We start from the raw sequence: 19,089 nt of genomic DNA, 5'->3' as shown, positions 1-19,089 counted from the left end.
TAGTACGCTTTATCCCGACACCAAATCAAGGTTTTAATAGTCAGGATGGCCGAGCGGTCTAAGGCGCTGCGTTCAGGTCGCAGTCTCCCCTGGAGGCGTGGGTTCGAATCACACTTCTGACACATTTTGAATGCCTGCATGTTATACTGCTTTGCCAGAACCAGTTGACAAATAAATGGCTGAAGATAATGGAAATAACACCTAGTTAACGTGAATAACTATTGTATTGTTAACATTCTGCAAAAACAGCTAGTTGATGAGAGGTTGAAATAGAATTGCACGAATTTCCACAAACAGGCAAGGATAAGGATAAGCCTGATGATCATACTTGTTCACAAGAACGGAAATATAAAATAGGGGTACATAGTACGAATATATCAACATCAATCAGTATTATTTATGGTAAGAAAGAGCTTGCTAATTGTTTATAAGAGCAGTTCCATTGTTCCTTTAGCGATTCCTAGTGGTGAGATGGTGTATATGCACCCTGGGCTGACGAAAACAGGATAAATGATTAATTTCTCTTTCTTTGCTGCTGGCTGAGCGAGAGGAAACTATTAGTAGCCTAGCCTATGTCAATTTCAACTTTTACCCGATACACTGTAAGTTATCTATATCTACTTTTAGCTAGTACGCTTATTCCAACACCAAATCCAGCTTTTAACAGTCAGGATGGCCGAGCGGTCTAAGGCGCTGCGTTCAGGTCGCAGTCTCCCCTGGAGGCGTGGGTTCGAATCCCACTTCTGACACATTTTGAATGCCTGCATGTTATACTGCTTTGCAAGAACCAGTTGACAAATAAATGGCTGAAGATAATGGAAATTACATCCAGTTAACATGAGCAGTGAATAACTATTGTATTTTTAACATTCTGCAAAAACAGCTAGTTGACTAGAGGTTGAAAGACAATTGCACGAATTTCACAGGCGGGTCACAAACAGGCAAATAACAAAAGGCATCTCGGAACGCACAACTCATCGGTCGTTGTCACTGGATTGTATTGGTGGGAAGAAAAATATATGGTCTGCAGGGTAATCGACCTCGCTGCATCTAAAGTCAAGCCACGGGTCACAGGTGAGACCCCTTGTTAACCCCCCCCCCCCCCAAAGAAAATAAAACACGATTGCGTTAAAAATAACCATTAAGCCATTTGCTAAGATATTTGATGTTGAAACTGGTACTTGTGGTGATTTTAGGAGGCCGAACCTATATGTACTTTAAGCTAGTACGCTTTATCCCGACACCAAATCAAGGTTTTAATAGTCAGGATGGCCGAGCGGTCTAAGGCGCTGCGTTAAGGTCGCAGTCTCCCCTGGAGGCGTGGGTTCGAATCCCACTTCTGACACATTTTGAATGCCTGCATGTTATACTGCTTTGCAAGAACCAGTAGACAAATAAATGGCTGAAGATAATGGAAATAACACCTAGTTAACGTGAATAACTATCTTATTTTTAACATTCTGCAAAAACAGCTAGTTGATGAGAGGTTGAAATAGAATTGCACGAATTTCCACAAACAGGCAAGGATAAGGATAAGCCTGATGATCATACTTGTTCACAAGAACGGAAATATAAAATAGGGGTACATAGTACGAATATATCAACATCAATCAGTATTATTTATGGTAAGAAAGAGCTTGCTAATTGTTTATAAGAGCAGTTCCATTGTTCCTTTAGCGATTCCTAGTGGTGAGATGGTGTATATGCACCCTGGGCTGACGAAAACAGGATAAATGATTAATTTCTCTTTCTTTGCTGCTGGCTGAGCGAGAGGAAACTATTAGTAGCCTAGCCTATGTCAATTTCAACTTTTACCCGATACACTGTAAGTTATCTATATCTACTTTTAGCTAGTACGCTTATTCCAACACCAAATCCAGCTTTAACAGTCAGGATGGCCGAGCGGTCTAAGGCGCTGCGTTCAGGTCGCAGTCTCCCCTGGAGGCGTGGGTACGAATCCCACTTCTGACACATTTTGAATGCCTGCATGTTATACTGCTTTGCCAGAACCAGTTGACAAATAAATGGCTGAAGATAATGGAAATTACATCCAGTTAACATGAGCAGTGAATAACTATTGTATTTTTAACATTCTGCAAAAACAGCTAGTTGACTAGAGGTTGAAAGACAATTGCACGAATTTCACAGGCGGGTCACAAACAGGCAAATAACAAAAGGCATCTCGGAACGCACAACTCATCGGTCGTTGTCACTTGATTGTATTGGTGGGAAGAAAAAAATATGGTCTGCAGGGTAATCGACCTCGCTGCATCTAAAGTCAAGCCACGGGTCACAGGTGAGACCCCTTGTTAACCCCCCCCCCCCCAAAGAAAATAAAACACGATTGCGTTAAAAATAACCATTAAGCCATTTGCTAAGATATTTGATGTTGAAACTGGTACTTGTGGTGATTTTAGGAGGCCGAACCTATATGTACTTTAAGCTAGTACGCTTTATCCCGAAACCAAATCAAGCTTTTAATAGTCAGGATGGCCGAGCGGTCTAAGGCGCTGCGTTCAGGTCGCAGTCTCCCCTGGAGGCGTCGGTTCGAATCCCACTTCTGACATATTTTGAATGCCTGCATGTTATACTGCTTTGCCAGAACCAGTTGACAGCTGAAGATAATGGAAATTACATCCAGTTAACATGAGCAGTGAATAACTATTGTATTTTTAACATTCTGCAAAAACAGCTAGTTGACTAGAGGTTGAAAGACAATTGCACGAATTTCACAGGCGGGTCACAAACAGGCAAATAACAAAAGGCATCTCGGAACGCACAACTCATCGGTCGTTGTCACTGGATTGTATTGGTGGGAAGAAAAAAATATGGTCTGCAGGGTAATCGACCTCGCTGCATCTAAAGTCAAGCCACGGGTCACAGGTGAGACCCCTTGTTAACCCCCCCCCCCCAAAGAAAATAAAACACGATTGCGTTAAAAATAACCATTAAGCCATTTGCTAAGATATTTGATGTTGAAACTGGTACTTGTGGTGATTTTAGGAGGCCGAACCTATATGTACTTTAAGCTAGTACGCTTTATCCCGAAACCAAATCAAGCTTTTAATAGTCAGGATGGCCGAGCGGTCTAAGGCGCTGCGTTCAGGTCGCAGTCGCCCCTGGAGGCGTGGGTTCGAATCCCACTTCTGACACATTTTGAATGCCTGCATGTTATACTGCTTTGCCAGAACCAGTTGACAAATAAATGTCTGAAGATAATGGAAATTACATCCAGTTAACATGAGCAGTGAATAACTATTGTATTTTTAACATTCTGCAAAAACAGCTAGTTGACTAGAGGTTGAAAGACAATTGCACGAATTTCACAGGCGGGTCACAAACAGGCAAATAACAAAAGGCATCTCGGAACGCACAACTCATCGGTCGTTGTCACTGGATTGTATTGGTGGGAAGAAAAAAATATGGTCTGCAGGGTAATCGACCTCGCTGCATCTAAAGTCAAGCCACGGGTCACAGGTGAGACCCCTTGTTAACCCCCCCCCCCAAAGAAAATAAAACACGATTGCGTTAAAAATAACCATTAAGCCATTTGCTAAGATATTTGATGTTGAAACTGGTACTTGTGGTGATTTTAGGAGGCCGAACCTATATGTACTTTAAGCTAGTACGCTTTATCCCGAAACCAAATCAAGCTTTTAATAGTCAGGATGGCCGAGCGGTCTAAGGCGCTGCGTTCAGGTCGCAGTCTCCCCTGGAGGCGTGGGTTCGAATCCCACTTCTGACACATTTTGAATGCCTGCATGTTATACTGCTTTGCCAGAACCAGTTGACAAATAAATGGCTGAAGATAATGGAAATTACATCCAGTTAACATGAGCAGTGAATAACTATTGTATTTTTAACATTCTGCAAAAACAGCTAGTTGACTAGAGGTTGAAAGACAATTGCACGAATTTCACAGGCGGGTCACAAACAGGCAAATAACAAAAGGCATCTCGGAACGCACAACTCATCGGTCGTTGTCACTTGATTGTATTGGTGGGAAGAAAAAAATATGGTCTGCAGGGTAATCGACCTCGCTGCATCTAAAGTCAAGCCACGGGTCACAGGTGAGACCCCTTGTTAACCCCCCCCCCCCCCCAAAGAAAATAAAACACGATTGCGTTAAAAATAACCATTAAGCCATTTGCTAAGATATTTGATGTTGAAACTGATACTTGTGGTGATTTTAGGAGGCCGAACCTATATGTACTTTAAGCTAGTACGCTTTATCCCGACACCAAATCAAGGTTTTAATAGTCAGGATGGCCGAGCGGTCTAAGGCGCTGCGTTCAGGTCGCAGTCTTCCCTGGAGGCGTGGGTTCGAATCCCACTTCTGACACATTTTGAATGCCTGCATGTTATACTGCTTTGCAAGAGCCAGTTGACAAATAAATGGCTGAAGATAATGGAAATAACACCTAGTTAACGCGAATAACTATCTTATTTTTAACATTCTGCAAAAACAGCTAGTTGATGAGAGGTTGAAATAGAATTGCACGAATTTCCACAAACAGGCAAGGATAAGGATAAGCCTGATGATCATACTTGTTCATATTTGATGTTGAAACTGATACTTGTGGTGATTTTAGGAGTCCGAACCTATATGTACTTTAAGCTAGTACGCTTTATCCCGACACCAAATCAAGGTTTTAATAGTCAGGATGGCCGAGCGGTCTAAGGCGCTGCGTTCAGGTCGCAGTCTCCCCTGGAGGCGTGGGTTCGAATCCCACTTCTGACAAATTTTGAATGCCTGCATGTTATACTGCTTTGCCAGAACCAGTTGACAAATAAATGGCTGAAGATAATGGAAATAACACCTAGTTAACGTGAATAACTATTGTATTTTTAACATTCTGCAAAAACAGCTAGTTGATGAGAGGTTGAAATAGAATTGCACGAATTTCCACAAACAGGCAAGGATAAGGATAAGCCTGATGATCATACTTGTTCACAAGAACGGAAATATAAAATAGGGGTACATAGTACGAATATATCAACATCAATCAGTATTATTTATGGTAAGAAAGAGCTTGCTAATTGTTTATAAGAGCAGTTCCATTGTTCCTTTAGCGATTCCTAGTGGTGAGATGGTGTATATGCACCCTGGGCTGACGAAAACAGGATAAATGATTAATTTCTCTTTCTTTGCTGCTGGCTGAGCGAGAGGAAACTATTAGTAGCCTAGCCTATGTCAATTTCAACTTTTACCCGATACACTGTAAGTTATCTATATCTACTTTTAGCTAGTACGCTTATTCCAACACCAAATCCAGCTTTTAACAGTCAGGATGGCCGAGCGGTCTAAGGCGCTGCGTTCAGGTCGCAGTCTCCCCTGGAGGCGTGGGTTCGAATCCCACTTCTGACACATTTTGAATGCCTGCATGTTATACTGCTTTGCAAGAACCAGTTGACAAATAAATGGCTGAAGATAATGGAAATTACATCCAGTTAACATGAGCAGTGAATAACTATTGTATTTTTAACATTCTGCAAAAACAGCTAGTTGACTAGAGGTTGAAAGACAATTGCACGAATTTCACAGGCGGGTCACAAACAGGCAAATAACAAAAGGCATCTCGGAACGCACAACTCATCGGTCGTTGTCACTGGATTGTATTGGTGGGAAGAAAAATATATGGTCTGCAGGGTAATCGACCTCGCTGCATCTAAAGTCAAGCCACGGGTCACAGGTGAGACCCCTTGTTAACCCCCCCCCCCCCCCAAAGAAAATAAAACACGATTGCGTTAAAAATAACCATTAAGCCATTTGCTAAGATATTTGATGTTGAAACTGGTACTTGTGGTGATTTTAGGAGGCCGAACCTATATGTACTTTAAGCTAGTACGCTTTATCCCGACACCAAATCAAGGTTTTAATAGTCAGGATGGCCGAGCGGTCTAAGGCGCTGCGTTAAGGTCGCAGTCTCCCCTGGAGGCGTGGGTTCGAATCCCACTTCTGACACATTTTGAACCAGTTGACAAATAAATGGCTGAAGATAATGGAAATTACATCCAGTTAACATGAGCAGTGAATAACTATTGTATTTTTAACATTCTGCAAAAACAGCTAGTTGACTAGAGGTTGAAAGACAATTGCACGAATTTCACAGGCGGGTCACAAACAGGCAAATAACAAAAGGCATCTCGGAACGCACAACTCATCGGTCGTTGTCACTGGATTGTATTGGTGGGAAGAAAAAAATATGGTCTGCAGGGTAATCGACCTCGCTGCATCTAAAGTCAAGCCACGGGTCACAGGTGAGACCCCTTGTTAACCCCCCCCCCCCAAAGAAAATAAAACACGATTGCGTTAAAAATAACCATTAAGCCATTTGCTAAGATATTTGATGTTGAAACTGGTACTTGTGGTGATTTTAGGAGGCCGAACCTATATGTACTTTAAGCTAGTACGCTTTATCCCGAAACCAAATCAAGCTTTTAATAGTCAGGATGGCCGAGCGGTCTAAGGCGCTGCGTTCAGGTCGCAGTCGCCCCTGGAGGCGTGGGTTCGAATCCCACTTCTGACACATTTTGAATGCCTGCATGTTATACTGCTTTGCCAGAACCAGTTGACAAATAAATGTCTGAAGATAATGGAAATTACATCCAGTTAACATGAGCAGTGAATAACTATTGTATTTTTAACATTCTGCAAAAACAGCTAGTTGACTAGAGGTTGAAAGACAATTGCACGAATTTCACAGGCGGGTCACAAACAGGCAAATAACAAAAGGCATCTCGGAACGCACAACTCATCGGTCGTTGTCACTGGATTGTATTGGTGGGAAGAAAAAAATATGGTCTGCAGGGTAATCGACCTCGCTGCATCTAAAGTCAAGCCACGGGTCACAGGTGAGACCCCTTGTTAACCCCCCCCCCCCAAAGAAAATAAAACACGATTGCGTTAAAAATAACCATTAAGCCATTTGCTAAGATATTTGATGTTGAAACTGGTACTTGTGGTGATTTTAGGAGGCCGAACCTATATGTACTTTAAGCTAGTACGCTTTATCCCGAAACCAAATCAAGCTTTTAATAGTCAGGATGGCCGAGCGGTCTAAGGCGCTGCGTTCAGGTCGCAGTCGCCCCTGGAGGCGTGGGTTCGAATCCCACTTCTGACACATTTTGAATGCCTGCATGTTATACTGCTTTGCCAGAACCAGTTGACAAATAAATGTCTGAAGATAATGGAAATTACATCCAGTTAACATGAGCAGTGAATAACTATTGTATTTTTAACATTCTGCAAAAACAGCTAGTTGACTAGAGGTTGAAAGACAATTGCACGAATTTCACAGGCGGGTCACAAACAGGCAAATAACAAAAGGCATCTCGGAACGCACAACTCATCGGTCGTTGTCACTGGATTGTATTGGTGGGAAGAAAAAAATATGGTCTGCAGGGTAATCGACCTCGCTGCATCTAAAGTCAAGCCACGGGTCACAGGTGAGACCCCTTGTTAACCCCCCCCCCCCAAAGAAAATAAAACACGATTGCGTTAAAAATAACCATTAAGCCATTTGCTAAGATATTTGATGTTGAAACTGGTACTTGTGGTGATTTTAGGAGGCCGAACCTATATGTACTTTAAGCTAGTACGCTTTATCCCGAAACCAAATCAAGCTTTTAATAGTCAGGATGGCCGAGCGGTCTAAGGCGCTGCGTTCAGGTCGCAGTCTCCCCTGGAGGCGTGGGTTCGAATCCCACTTCTGACACATTTTGAATGCCTGCATGTTATACTGCTTTGCCAGAACCAGTTGACAAATAAATGGCTGAAGATAATGGAAATTACATCCAGTTAACATGAGCAGTGAATAACTATTGTATTTTTAACATTCTGCAAAAACAGCTAGTTGACTAGAGGTTGAAAGACAATTGCACGAATTTCACAGGCGGGTCACAAACAGGCAAATAACAAAAGGCATCTCGGAACGCACAACTCATCGGTCGTTGTCACTTGATTGTATTGGTGGGAAGAAAAAAATATGGTCTGCAGGGTAATCGACCTCGCTGCATCTAAAGTCAAGCCACGGGTCACAGGTGAGACCCCTTGTTAACCCCCCCCCCCCCCAAAGAAAATAAAACACGATTGCGTTAAAAATAACCATTAAGCCATTTGCTAAGATATTTGATGTTGAAACTGATACTTGTGGTGATTTTAGGAGGCCGAACCTATATGTACTTTAAGCTAGTACGCTTTATCCCGACACCAAATCAAGGTTTTAATAGTCAGGATGGCCGAGCGGTCTAAGGCGCTGCGTTCAGGTCGCAGTCTTCCCTGGAGGCGTGGGTTCGAATCCCACTTCTGACACATTTTGAATGCCTGCATGTTATACTGCTTTGCAAGAGCCAGTTGACAAATAAATGGCTGAAGATAATGGAAATAACACCTAGTTAACGCGAATAACTATCTTATTTTTAACATTCTGCAAAAACAGCTAGTTGATGAGAGGTTGAAATAGAATTGCACGAATTTCCACAAACAGGCAAGGATAAGGATAAGCCTGATGATCATACTTGTTCATATTTGATGTTGAAACTGATACTTGTGGTGATTTTAGGAGTCCGAACCTATATGTACTTTAAGCTAGTACGCTTTATCCCGACACCAAATCAAGGTTTTAATAGTCAGGATGGCCGAGCGGTCTAAGGCGCTGCGTTCAGGTCGCAGTCTCCCCTGGAGGCGTGGGTTCGAATCCCACTTCTGACAAATTTTGAATGCCTGCATGTTATACTGCTTTGCCAGAACCAGTTGACAAATAAATGGCTGAAGATAATGGAAATAACACCTAGTTAACGTGAATAACTATTGTATTTTTAACATTCTGCAAAAACAGCTAGTTGATGAGAGGTTGAAATAGAATTGCACGAATTTCCACAAACAGGCAAGGATAAGGATAAGCCTGATGATCATACTTGTTCACAAGAACGGAAATATAAAATAGGGGTACATAGTACGAATATATCAACATCAATCAGTATTATTTATGGTAAGAAAGAGCTTGCTAATTGTTTATAAGAGCAGTTCCATTGTTCCTTTAGCGATTCCTAGTGGTGAGATGGTGTATATGCACCCTGGGCTGACGAAAACAGGATAAATGATTAATTTCTCTTTCTTTGCTGCTGGCTGAGCGAGAGGAAACTATTAGTAGCCTAGCCTATGTCAATTTCAACTTTTACCCGATACACTGTAAGTTATCTATATCTACTTTTAGCTAGTACGCTTATTCCAACACCAAATCCAGCTTTTAACAGTCAGGATGGCCGAGCGGTCTAAGGCGCTGCGTTCAGGTCGCAGTCTCCCCTGGAGGCGTGGGTTCGAATCCCACTTCTGACACATTTTGAATGCCTGCATGTTATACTGCTTTGCAAGAACCAGTTGACAAATAAATGGCTGAAGATAATGGAAATTACATCCAGTTAACATGAGCAGTGAATAACTATTGTATTTTTAACATTCTGCAAAAACAGCTAGTTGACTAGAGGTTGAAAGACAATTGCACGAATTTCACAGGCGGGTCACAAACAGGCAAATAACAAAAGGCATCTCGGAACGCACAACTCATCGGTCGTTGTCACTGGATTGTATTGGTGGGAAGAAAAATATATGGTCTGCAGGGTAATCGACCTCGCTGCATCTAAAGTCAAGCCACGGGTCACAGGTGAGACCCCTTGTTAACCCCCCCCCCCCCAAAGAAAATAAAACACGATTGCGTTAAAAATAACCATTAAGCCATTTGCTAAGATATTTGATGTTGAAACTGGTACTTGTGGTGATTTTAGGAGGCCGAACCTATATGTACTTTAAGCTAGTACGCTTTATCCCGACACCAAATCAAGGTTTTAATAGTCAGGATGGCCGAGCGGTCTAAGGCGCTGCGTTAAGGTCGCAGTCTCCCCTGGAGGCGTGGGTTCGAATCCCACTTCTGACACATTTTGAATGCCTGCATGTTATACTGCTTTGCAAGAACCAGTAGACAAATAAATGGCTGAAGATAATGGAAATAACACCTAGTTAACGTGAATAACTATCTTATTTTTAACATTCTGCAAAAACAGCTAGTTGATGAGAGGTTGAAATAGAATTGCACGAATTTCCACAAACAGGCAAGGATAAGGATAAGCCTGATGATCATACTTGTTCACAAGAACGGAAATATAAAATAGGGGTACATAGTACGAATATATCAACATCAATCAGTATTATTTATGGTAAGAAAGAGCTTGCTAATTGTTTATAAGAGCAGTTCCATTGTTCCTTTAGCGATTCCTAGTGGTGAGATGGTGTATATGCACCCTGGGCTGACGAAAACAGGATAAATGATTAATTTCTCTTTCTTTGCTGCTGGCTGAGCGAGAGGAAACTATTAGTAGCCTAGCCTATGTCAATTTCAACTTTTACCCGATACACTGTAAGTTATCTATATCTACTTTTAGCTAGTACGCTTATTCCAACACCAAATCCAGCTTTTAACAGTCAGGATGGCCGAGCGGTCTAAGGCGCTGCGTTCAGGTCGCAGTCTCCCCTGGAGGCGTGGGTACGAATCCCACTTCTGACACATTTTGAATGCCTGCATGTTATACTGCTTTGCCAGAACCAGTTGACAAATAAATGGCTGAAGATAATGGAAATTACATCCAGTTAACATGAGCAGTGAATAACTATTGTATTTTTAACATTCTGCAAAAACAGCTAGTTGACTAGAGGTTGAAAGACAATTGCAACGAATTTCACAGGCGGGTCACAAACAGGCAAATAACAAAAGGCATCTCGGAACGCACAACTCATCGGTCGTTGTCACTTGATTGTATTGGTGGGAAGAAAAAAATATGGTCTGCAGGGTAATCGACCTCGCTGCATCTAAAGTCAAGCCACGGGTCACAGGTGAGACCCCTTGTTAACCCCCCCCCCCCCCCCCCAAAGAAAATAAAACACGATTGCGTTAAAAATAACCATTAAGCCATTTGCTAAGATATTTGATGTTGAAACTGGTACTTGTGGTGATTTTAGGAGGCCGAACCTATATGTACTTTAAGCTAGTACGCTTTATCCCGAAACCAAATCAAGCTTTTAATAGTCAGGATGGCCGAGCGGTCTAAGGCGCTGCGTTCAGGTCGCAGTCTCCCCTGGAGGCGTGGGTTCGAATCCCACTTCTGACACATTTTGAATGCCTGCATGTTATACTGCTTTGCCAGAACCAGTTGACAAATAAATGGCTGAAGATAATGGAAATTACATCCAGTTAACATGAGCAGTGAATAACTATTGTATTTTTAACATTCTGCAAAACAGCTAGTTGACTAGAGGTTGAAAGACAATTGCACGAATTTCACAGGCGGGTCACAAACAGGCAAATAACAAAAGGCATCTCGGAACGCACAACTCATCGGTCGTTGTCACTGGATTGTATTGGTGGGAAGAAAAAAATATGGTCTGCAGGGTAATCGACCTCGCTGCATCTAAAGTCAAGCCACGGGTCACAGGTGAGACCCCTTGTTAACCCCCCCCCCCCCCAAAGAAAATAAAACACGATTGCGTTAAAAATAACCATTAAGCCATTTGCTAAGATATTTGATGTTGAAACTGGTACTTGTGGTGATTTTAGGAGGCCGAACCTATATGTACTTTAAGCTAGTACGCTTTATCCCGACACCAAATCAAGGTTTTAATAGTCAGGATGGCCGAGCGGTCTAAGGCGCTGCGTTCAGGTCGCACTCTCCCCTGGAGGCGTGGGTTCGAATCCCACTTCTGACACATTTTGAATGCCTGCATGTTATACTGCTTTGCAAGAGCCAGTTGACAAATAAATGGCTGAAGATAATGGAAATAACACCTAGTTAACGTGAATAACTATCTTATTTTTAACATTCTGCAAAAACAGCTAGTTGATGAGAGGTTGAAATAGAATTGCACGAATTTCCACAAACAGGCAAGGATAAGGATAAGCCTGATGAGCATACTTGTTCACAAGAACGGAAATATAAAATAGGGGTACATAGTACGAATATATCAACATCAATCAGTATTATTTATGGTAAGAAAGAGCTTGCTAATTGTTTATAAGAGCAGTTCCATTGTTCCTTTAGCGATTCCTAGTGGTGAGATGGTGTATATGCACCCTGGGCTGACGAAAACAGGATAAATGATTAATTTCTCTTTCTTTGCTGCTGGCTGAGCGAGAGGAATGTTATACTGCTTTGCCAGAACCAGTTGACAAATAAATGGCTGAAGATAATGGAAATTACATCCAGTTAACATGAGCAGTGAATAACTATTGTATTTTTAACATTCTGCAAAAACAGCTAGTTGACTAGAGGTTGAAAGACAATTGCACGAATTTCACAGGCGGGTCACAAACAGGCAAATAACAAAAGGCATCTCGGAACGCACAACTCATCGGTCGTTGTCACTTGATTGTATTGGTGGGAAGAAAAAAATATGGTCTGCAGGGTAATCGACCTCGCTGCATCTAAAGTCAAGCCACGGGTCACAGGTGAGACCCCTTGTTAACCCCCCCCCCCCCCCAACGAAAATAAAACACGATTGCGTTAAAAATAACCATTAAGCCATTTGCTAAGATATTTGATGTTGAAACTGGTACTTGTGGTGATTTTAGGAGGCCGAACCTATATGTACTTTAAGCTAGTACGCTTTATCCCGAAACCAAATCAAGCTTTTAATAGTCAGGATGGCCGAGCGGTCTAAGGCGCTGCGTTCAGGTCGCAGTCTCCCCTGGAGGCGTGGGTACGAATCCCACTTCTGACACATTTTGAATGCCTGCATGTTATACTGCTTTGCCAGAACCAGTTGACAAATAAATGGCTGAAGATAATGGAAATTACATCCAGTTAACATGAGCAGTGAATAACTATTGTATTTTTAACATTCTGCAAAAACAGCTAGTTGACTAGAGGTTGAAAGACAATTGCACGAATTTCACAGGCGGGTCACAAACAGGCAAATAACAAAAGGCATCTCGGAACGCACAACTCATCGGTCGTTGTCACTTGATTGTATTGGTGGGAAGAAAAAAATATGGTCTGCAGGGTAATCGACCTCGCTGCATCTAAAGTCAAGCCACGGGTCACAGGTGAGACCCCTTGTTAACCCCCCCCCCCCCAAAGAAAATAAAACACGATTGCGTTAAAAATAACCATTAAGCCATTTGCTAAGATATTTGATGTTGAAACTGGTACTTGTGGTGATTTTAGGAGGCCGAACCTATATGTACTTTAAGCTAGTACGCTTTATCCCGAAACCAAATCAAGCTTTTAATAGTCAGGATGGCCGAGCGGTCTAAGGCGCTGCGTTCAGGTCGCAGTCGCCCCTGGAGGCGTGGGTTCGAATCCCACTTCTGACACATTTTGAATGCCTGCATGTTATACTGCTTTGCCAGAACCAGTTGACAAATAAATGTCTGAAGATAATGGAAATTACATCCAGTTAACATGAGCAGTGAATAACTATTGTATTTTTAACATTCTGCAAAAACAGCTAGTTGACTAGAGGTTGAAAGACAATTGCACGAATTTCACAGGCGGGTCACAAACAGGCAAATAACAAAAGGCATCTCGGAACGCACAACTCATCGGTCGTTGTCACTGGATTGTATTGGTGGGAAGAAAAAAATATGGTCTGCAGGGTAATCGACCTCGCTGCATCTAAAGTCAAGCCACGGGTCACAGGTGAGACCCCTTGTTAACCCCCCCCCCCCAAAGAAAATAAAACACGATTGCGTTAAAAATAACCATTAAGCCATTTGCTAAGATATTTGATGTTGAAACTGGTACTTGTGGTGATTTTAGGAGGCCGAACCTATATGTACTTTAAGCTAGTACGCTTTATCCCGAAACCAAATCAAGCTTTTAATAGTCAGGATGGCCGAGCGGTCTAAGGCGCTGCGTTCAGGGTCGCAGTCTCCCCTGGAGGCGTGGGTTCGAATCCCACTTCTGACACATTTTGAATGCCTGCATGTTATACTGCTTTGCCAGAACCAGTTGACAAATAAATGGCTGAAGATAATGGAAATTACATCCAGTTAACATGAGCAGTGAATAACTATTGTATTTTTAACATTCTGCAAAAACAGCTAGTTGACTAGAGGTTGAAAGACAATTGCACGAATTTCACAGGCGGGTCACAAACAGGCAAATAACAAAAGGCATCTCGGAACGCACAACTCATCGGTCGTTGTCACTTGATTGTATTGGTGGGAAGAAAAAAATATGGTCTGCAGGGTAATCGACCTCGCTGCATCTAAAGTCAAGCCACGGGTCACAGGTGAGACCCCTTGTTAACCCCCCCCCCCCCCAAAGAAAATAAAACACGATTGCGTTAAAAATAACCATTAAGCCATTTGCTAAGATATTTGATGTTGAAACTGATACTTGTGGTGATTTTAGGAGGCCGAACCTATATGTACTTTAAGCTAGTACGCTTTATCCCGACACCAAATCAAGGTTTTAATAGTCAGGATGGCCGAGCGGTCTAAGGCGCTGCGTTCAGGTCGCAGTCTTCCCTGGAGGCGTGGGTTCGAATCCCACTTCTGACACATTTTGAATGCCTGCATGTTATACTGCTTTGCAAGAGCCAGTTGACAAATAAATGGCTGAAGATAATGGAAATAACACCTAGTTAACGCAAATAACTATCTTATTTTTAACATTCTGCAAAAACAGCTAGTTGATGAGAGGTTGAAATAGAATTGCACGAATTTCCACAAACAGGCAAGGATAAGGATAAGCCTGATGATCATACTTGTTCATATTTGATGTTGAAACTGATACTTGTGGTGATTTTAGGAGTCCGAACCTATATGTACTTTAAGCTAGTACGCTTTATCCCGACACCAAATCAAGGTTTTAATAGTCAGGATGGCCGAGCGGTCTAAGGCGCTGCGTTCAGGTCGCAGTCTCCCCTGGAGGCGTGGGTTCGAATCCCACTTCTGACAAATTTTGAATGCCTGCATGTTATACTGCTTTGCCAGAACCAGTTGACAAATAAATGGCTGAAGATAATGGAAATAACACCTAGTTAACGTGAATAACTATTGTATTTTTAACATTCTGCAAAAACAGCTAGTTGATGAGAGGTTGAAATAGAATTGCACGAATTTCCACAAACAGGCAAGGATAAGGATAAGCCTGATGATCATACTTGTTCACAAGAACGGAAATATAAAATAGGGGTACATAGTACGAATATATCAACATCAATCAGTATTATTTATGGTAAGAAAGAGCTTGCTAATTGTTTATAAGAGCAGTTCCATTGTTCCTTTAGCGATTCCTAGTGGTGAGATGGTGTATATGCACCCTGGGCTGACGAAAACAGGATAAATGATTAATTTCTCTTTCTTTGCTGCTGGCTGAGCGAGAGGAAACTATTAGTAGCCTAGCCTATGTCAATTTCAACTTTTACCCGATACACTGTAAGTTATCTATATCTACTTTTAGCTAGTACGCTTATTCCAACACCAAATCCAGCTTTTAACAGTCAGGATGGCCGAGCGGTCTAAGGCGCTGCGTTCAGGTCGCAGTCTCCCCTGGAGGCGTGGGTTCGAATCCCACTTCTGACACATTTTGAATGCCTGCATGTTATACTGCTTTGCAAGAACCAGTTGACAAATAAATGGCTGAAGATAATGGAAATTACATCCAGTTAACATGAGCAGTGAATAACTATTGTATTTTTAACATTCTGCAAAAACAGCTAGTTGACTAGAGGTTGAAAGACAATTGCAACGAATTTCACAGGCGGGTCACAAACAGGCAAATAACAAAAGGCATCTCGGAACGCACAACTCATCGGTCGTTGTCACTGGATTGTATTGGTGGGAAGAAAAATATATGGTCTGCAGGGTAATCGACCTCGCTGCATCTAAAGTCAAGCCACGGGTCACAGGTGAGACCCCTTGTTAACCCCCCCCCCCCCCAAAGAAAATAAAACACGATTGCGTTAAAAATAACCATTAAGCCATTTGCTAAGATATTTGATGTTGAAACTGGTACTTGTGGTGATTTTAGGAGGCCGAACCTATATGTACTTTAAGCTAGTACGCTTTATCCCGACACCAAATCAAGGTTTTAATAGTCAGGATGGCCGAGCGGTCTAAGGCGCTGCGTTAAGGTCGCAGTCTCCCCTGGAGGCGTGGGTTCTAATCCCACTTCTGACACTTTTTGAATGCCTGCATGTTATACTGCTTTGCAAGAACCAGTAGACAAATAAATGGCTGAAGATAATGGAAATAACACCTAGTTAACGTGAATAACTATCTTATTTTTAACATTCTGCAAAAACAGCTAGTTGATGAGAGGTTGAAATAGAATTGCACGAATTTCCACAAACAGGCAAGGATAAGGATAAGCCTGATGATCATACTTGTTCACAAGAACGGAAATATAAAATAGGGGTACATAGTACGAATATATCAACATCAATCAGTATTATTTATGGTAAGAAAGAGCTTGCTAATTGTTTATAAGAGCAGTTCCATTGTTCCTTTAGCGATTCCTAGTGGTGAGATGGTGTATATGCACCCTGGGCTGACGAAAACAGGATAAATGATTAATTTCTCTTTCTTTGCTGCTGGCTGAGCGAGAGGAAACTATTAGTAGCCTAGCCTATGTCAATTTCAACTTTTACCCGATACACTGTAAGTTATCTATATCTACTTTTAGCTAGTACGCTTATTCCAACACCAAATCCAGCTTTTAACAGTCAGGATGGCCGAGCGGTCTAAGGCGCTGCGTTCAGGTCGCAGTCTCCCCTGGAGGCGTGGGTACGAATCCCACTTCTGACACATTTTGAATGCCTGCATGTTATACTGCTTTGCCAGAACCAGTTGACAAATAAATGGCTGAAGATAATGGAAATTACATCCAGTTAACATGAGCAGTGAATAACTATTGTATTTTTAACATTCTGCAAAAACAGCTAGTTGACTAGAGGTTGAAAGACAATTGCACGAATTTCACAGGCGGGTCACAAACAGGCAAATAACAAAAGGCATCTCGGAACGCACAACTCATCGGTCGTTGTCACTTGATTGTATTGGTGGGAAGAAAAAAATATGGTCTGCAGGGTAATCGACCTCGCTGCATCTAAAGTCAAGCCACGGGTCACAGGTGAGACCCCTTGTTAACCCCCCCCCCCCCCCCCCCCAAAGAAAATAAAACACGATTGCGTTAAAAATAACCATTAAGCCATTTGCTAAGATATTTGATGTTGAAACTGGTACTTGTGGTGATTTTAGGAGGCCGAACCTATATGTACTTTAAGCTAGTACGCTTTATCCCGAAACCAAATCAAGCTTTTAATAGTCAGGATGGCTGAGTGGTCTAAGGCGCTGCGTTCAGATCGCAGTCTCCCCTGGAGGCGTGGGTTCGAATCCCACTTCTGACACATTTTGAATGCCTGCATGTTATACTGCTTTGCCAGAACCAGTTGACAAATAAATGGCTGAAGATAATGGAAATTACATCCAGTTAACATGAGCAGTGAATAACTATTGTATTTTTAACATTCTGCAAAAACAGCTAGTTGACTAGAGGTTGAAAGACAATTGCACGAATTTCACAGGCGGGTCACAAACAGGCAAATAACAAAAGGCATCTCGGAACGCACAACTCATCGGTCGTTGTCACTGGATTGTATTGGTGGGAAGAAAAAAATATGGTCTGCAGGGTAATCGACCTCGCTGCATCTAAAGTCAAGCCACGGGTCACAGGTGAGACCCCTTGTTAACCCCCCCCCCCCAAAGAAAATAAAACACGATTGCGTTAAAAATAACCATTAAGCCATTTGCTAAGATATTTGATGTTGAAACTGGTACTTGTGGTGATTTTAGGAGGCCGAACCTATATGTACTTTAAGCTAGTACGCTTTATCCCGAAACCAAATCAAGCTTTTAATAGTCAGGATGGCCGAGCGGTCTAAGGCGCTGCGTTCAGGTCGCAGTCGCCCCTGGAGGCGTGGGTTCGAATCCCACTTCTGACACATTTTGAATGCCTGCATGTTATACTGCTTTGCCAGAACCAGTTGACAAATAAATGTCTGAAGATAATGGAAATTACATCCAGTTAACATGAGCAGTGAATAACTATTGTATTTTTAACATTCTGCAAAAACAGCTAGTTGACTAGAGGTTGAAAGACAATTGCACGAATTTCACAGGCGGGTCACAAACAGGCAAATAACAAAAGGCATCTCGGAACGCACAACTCATCGGTCGTTGTCACTGGATTGTATTGGTGGGAAGAAAAAAATATGGTCTGCAGGGTAATCGACCTCGCTGCATCTAAAGTCAAGCCACGGGTCACAGGTGAGACCCCTTGTTAACCCCCCCCCCCCAAAGAAAATAAAACACGATTGCGTTAAAAATAACCATTAAGCCATTTGCTAAGATATTTGATGTTGAAACTGGTACTTGTGGTGATTTTAGGAGGCCGAACCTATATGTACTTTAAGCTAGTACGCTTTATCCCGAAACCAAATCAAGCTTTTAATAGTCAGGATGGCCGAGCGGTCTAAGGCGCTGCGTTCAGGTCGCAGTCTCCCCTGGAGGCGTGGGTTCGAATCCCACTTCTGACACATTTTGAATGCCTGCATGTTATACTGCTTTGCCAGAACCAGTTGACAAATAAATGTCTGAAGATAATGGAAATTACATCCAGTTAACATGAGCAGTGAATAACTATTGTATTTTTAACATTCTGCAAAAACAGCTAGTTGACTAGAGGTTGAAAGACAATTGCACGAATTTCACAGGCGGGTCACAAACAGGCAAATAACAAAAGGCATCTCGGAACGCACAACTCATCGGTCGTTGTCACTGGATTGTATTGGTGGGAAGAAAAAAATATGGTCTGCAGGGTAATCGACCTCGCTGCATCTAAAGTCAAGCCACGGGTCACAGGTGAGACCCCTTGTTAACCCCCCCCCCCCAAAGAAAATAAAACACGATTGCGTTAAAAATAACCATTAAGCCATTTGCTAAGATATTTGATGTTGAAACTGGTACTTGTGGTGATTTTAGGAGGCCGAACCTATATGTACTTTAAGCTAGTACGCTTTATCCCGAAACC

At 42.2% G+C, this 19,089-nt stretch overlaps 32 non-coding genes across 32 annotated transcripts; all 32 read left to right on the top strand.

The window, feature by feature from the left end:
* The first annotated feature begins 39 nt into the window (after positions 1–39).
* trnal-cag (transfer RNA leucine (anticodon CAG)) lies at positions 40–122 on the top strand. The gene has a single exon. It is a non-coding gene; the product is annotated as a tRNA-Leu (tRNA).
* Positions 123–666: 544 nt separating this feature from the next.
* Positions 667–749, top strand: trnal-cag (transfer RNA leucine (anticodon CAG)). Its single transcript has one exon. It is a non-coding gene; the product is annotated as a tRNA-Leu (tRNA).
* Positions 750–1,262: 513 nt separating this feature from the next.
* On the top strand, positions 1,263–1,345 carry trnal-aag (transfer RNA leucine (anticodon AAG)). Its single transcript has one exon. It is a non-coding gene; the product is annotated as a tRNA-Leu (tRNA).
* Positions 1,346–1,888: 543 nt separating this feature from the next.
* trnal-cag (transfer RNA leucine (anticodon CAG)) lies at positions 1,889–1,971 on the top strand. The gene has a single exon. It is a non-coding gene; the product is annotated as a tRNA-Leu (tRNA).
* A 512-nt stretch (positions 1,972–2,483) lies between these two features.
* trnal-cag (transfer RNA leucine (anticodon CAG)) lies at positions 2,484–2,566 on the top strand. The gene has a single exon. It is a non-coding gene; the product is annotated as a tRNA-Leu (tRNA).
* A 503-nt stretch (positions 2,567–3,069) lies between these two features.
* Positions 3,070–3,152, top strand: trnal-cag (transfer RNA leucine (anticodon CAG)). The gene has a single exon. It is a non-coding gene; the product is annotated as a tRNA-Leu (tRNA).
* A 510-nt stretch (positions 3,153–3,662) lies between these two features.
* trnal-cag (transfer RNA leucine (anticodon CAG)) lies at positions 3,663–3,745 on the top strand. The gene has a single exon. It is a non-coding gene; the product is annotated as a tRNA-Leu (tRNA).
* A 514-nt stretch (positions 3,746–4,259) lies between these two features.
* trnal-cag (transfer RNA leucine (anticodon CAG)) lies at positions 4,260–4,342 on the top strand. Its single transcript has one exon. It is a non-coding gene; the product is annotated as a tRNA-Leu (tRNA).
* A 316-nt stretch (positions 4,343–4,658) lies between these two features.
* Positions 4,659–4,741, top strand: trnal-cag (transfer RNA leucine (anticodon CAG)). The gene has a single exon. It is a non-coding gene; the product is annotated as a tRNA-Leu (tRNA).
* Positions 4,742–5,285: 544 nt separating this feature from the next.
* On the top strand, positions 5,286–5,368 carry trnal-cag (transfer RNA leucine (anticodon CAG)). The gene has a single exon. It is a non-coding gene; the product is annotated as a tRNA-Leu (tRNA).
* Positions 5,369–5,882: 514 nt separating this feature from the next.
* On the top strand, positions 5,883–5,965 carry trnal-aag (transfer RNA leucine (anticodon AAG)). The gene has a single exon. It is a non-coding gene; the product is annotated as a tRNA-Leu (tRNA).
* A 482-nt stretch (positions 5,966–6,447) lies between these two features.
* On the top strand, positions 6,448–6,530 carry trnal-cag (transfer RNA leucine (anticodon CAG)). The gene has a single exon. It is a non-coding gene; the product is annotated as a tRNA-Leu (tRNA).
* Positions 6,531–7,041: 511 nt separating this feature from the next.
* Positions 7,042–7,124, top strand: trnal-cag (transfer RNA leucine (anticodon CAG)). The gene has a single exon. It is a non-coding gene; the product is annotated as a tRNA-Leu (tRNA).
* A 511-nt stretch (positions 7,125–7,635) lies between these two features.
* trnal-cag (transfer RNA leucine (anticodon CAG)) lies at positions 7,636–7,718 on the top strand. Its single transcript has one exon. It is a non-coding gene; the product is annotated as a tRNA-Leu (tRNA).
* Positions 7,719–8,231: 513 nt separating this feature from the next.
* trnal-cag (transfer RNA leucine (anticodon CAG)) lies at positions 8,232–8,314 on the top strand. Its single transcript has one exon. It is a non-coding gene; the product is annotated as a tRNA-Leu (tRNA).
* Positions 8,315–8,630: 316 nt separating this feature from the next.
* Positions 8,631–8,713, top strand: trnal-cag (transfer RNA leucine (anticodon CAG)). The gene has a single exon. It is a non-coding gene; the product is annotated as a tRNA-Leu (tRNA).
* Positions 8,714–9,257: 544 nt separating this feature from the next.
* Positions 9,258–9,340, top strand: trnal-cag (transfer RNA leucine (anticodon CAG)). The gene has a single exon. It is a non-coding gene; the product is annotated as a tRNA-Leu (tRNA).
* A 512-nt stretch (positions 9,341–9,852) lies between these two features.
* trnal-aag (transfer RNA leucine (anticodon AAG)) lies at positions 9,853–9,935 on the top strand. Its single transcript has one exon. It is a non-coding gene; the product is annotated as a tRNA-Leu (tRNA).
* A 544-nt stretch (positions 9,936–10,479) lies between these two features.
* Positions 10,480–10,562, top strand: trnal-cag (transfer RNA leucine (anticodon CAG)). Its single transcript has one exon. It is a non-coding gene; the product is annotated as a tRNA-Leu (tRNA).
* A 518-nt stretch (positions 10,563–11,080) lies between these two features.
* On the top strand, positions 11,081–11,163 carry trnal-cag (transfer RNA leucine (anticodon CAG)). The gene has a single exon. It is a non-coding gene; the product is annotated as a tRNA-Leu (tRNA).
* Positions 11,164–11,675: 512 nt separating this feature from the next.
* trnal-cag (transfer RNA leucine (anticodon CAG)) lies at positions 11,676–11,758 on the top strand. Its single transcript has one exon. It is a non-coding gene; the product is annotated as a tRNA-Leu (tRNA).
* A 928-nt stretch (positions 11,759–12,686) lies between these two features.
* trnal-cag (transfer RNA leucine (anticodon CAG)) lies at positions 12,687–12,769 on the top strand. Its single transcript has one exon. It is a non-coding gene; the product is annotated as a tRNA-Leu (tRNA).
* Positions 12,770–13,281: 512 nt separating this feature from the next.
* On the top strand, positions 13,282–13,364 carry trnal-cag (transfer RNA leucine (anticodon CAG)). Its single transcript has one exon. It is a non-coding gene; the product is annotated as a tRNA-Leu (tRNA).
* A 511-nt stretch (positions 13,365–13,875) lies between these two features.
* On the top strand, positions 13,876–13,959 carry trnal-cag (transfer RNA leucine (anticodon CAG)). The gene has a single exon. It is a non-coding gene; the product is annotated as a tRNA-Leu (tRNA).
* A 513-nt stretch (positions 13,960–14,472) lies between these two features.
* Positions 14,473–14,555, top strand: trnal-cag (transfer RNA leucine (anticodon CAG)). Its single transcript has one exon. It is a non-coding gene; the product is annotated as a tRNA-Leu (tRNA).
* Positions 14,556–14,871: 316 nt separating this feature from the next.
* trnal-cag (transfer RNA leucine (anticodon CAG)) lies at positions 14,872–14,954 on the top strand. The gene has a single exon. It is a non-coding gene; the product is annotated as a tRNA-Leu (tRNA).
* A 544-nt stretch (positions 14,955–15,498) lies between these two features.
* Positions 15,499–15,581, top strand: trnal-cag (transfer RNA leucine (anticodon CAG)). The gene has a single exon. It is a non-coding gene; the product is annotated as a tRNA-Leu (tRNA).
* A 514-nt stretch (positions 15,582–16,095) lies between these two features.
* Positions 16,096–16,178, top strand: trnal-aag (transfer RNA leucine (anticodon AAG)). Its single transcript has one exon. It is a non-coding gene; the product is annotated as a tRNA-Leu (tRNA).
* Positions 16,179–16,722: 544 nt separating this feature from the next.
* trnal-cag (transfer RNA leucine (anticodon CAG)) lies at positions 16,723–16,805 on the top strand. The gene has a single exon. It is a non-coding gene; the product is annotated as a tRNA-Leu (tRNA).
* A 519-nt stretch (positions 16,806–17,324) lies between these two features.
* Positions 17,325–17,407, top strand: trnal-cag (transfer RNA leucine (anticodon CAG)). The gene has a single exon. It is a non-coding gene; the product is annotated as a tRNA-Leu (tRNA).
* A 511-nt stretch (positions 17,408–17,918) lies between these two features.
* On the top strand, positions 17,919–18,001 carry trnal-cag (transfer RNA leucine (anticodon CAG)). Its single transcript has one exon. It is a non-coding gene; the product is annotated as a tRNA-Leu (tRNA).
* A 511-nt stretch (positions 18,002–18,512) lies between these two features.
* trnal-cag (transfer RNA leucine (anticodon CAG)) lies at positions 18,513–18,595 on the top strand. The gene has a single exon. It is a non-coding gene; the product is annotated as a tRNA-Leu (tRNA).
* The last annotated feature ends 494 nt before the right edge of the window (positions 18,596–19,089 follow it).

This window comes from Oncorhynchus kisutch, linkage group LG16 (assembly GCF_002021735.2).
Source record: "Oncorhynchus kisutch isolate 150728-3 linkage group LG16, Okis_V2, whole genome shotgun sequence".
Lineage (NCBI taxonomy): Eukaryota > Metazoa > Chordata > Actinopteri > Salmoniformes > Salmonidae > Oncorhynchus > Oncorhynchus kisutch.
The sequence above is the reverse complement of the archived record's forward strand: the minus strand, read 5'-3'. Positions and strand labels throughout refer to the sequence as shown.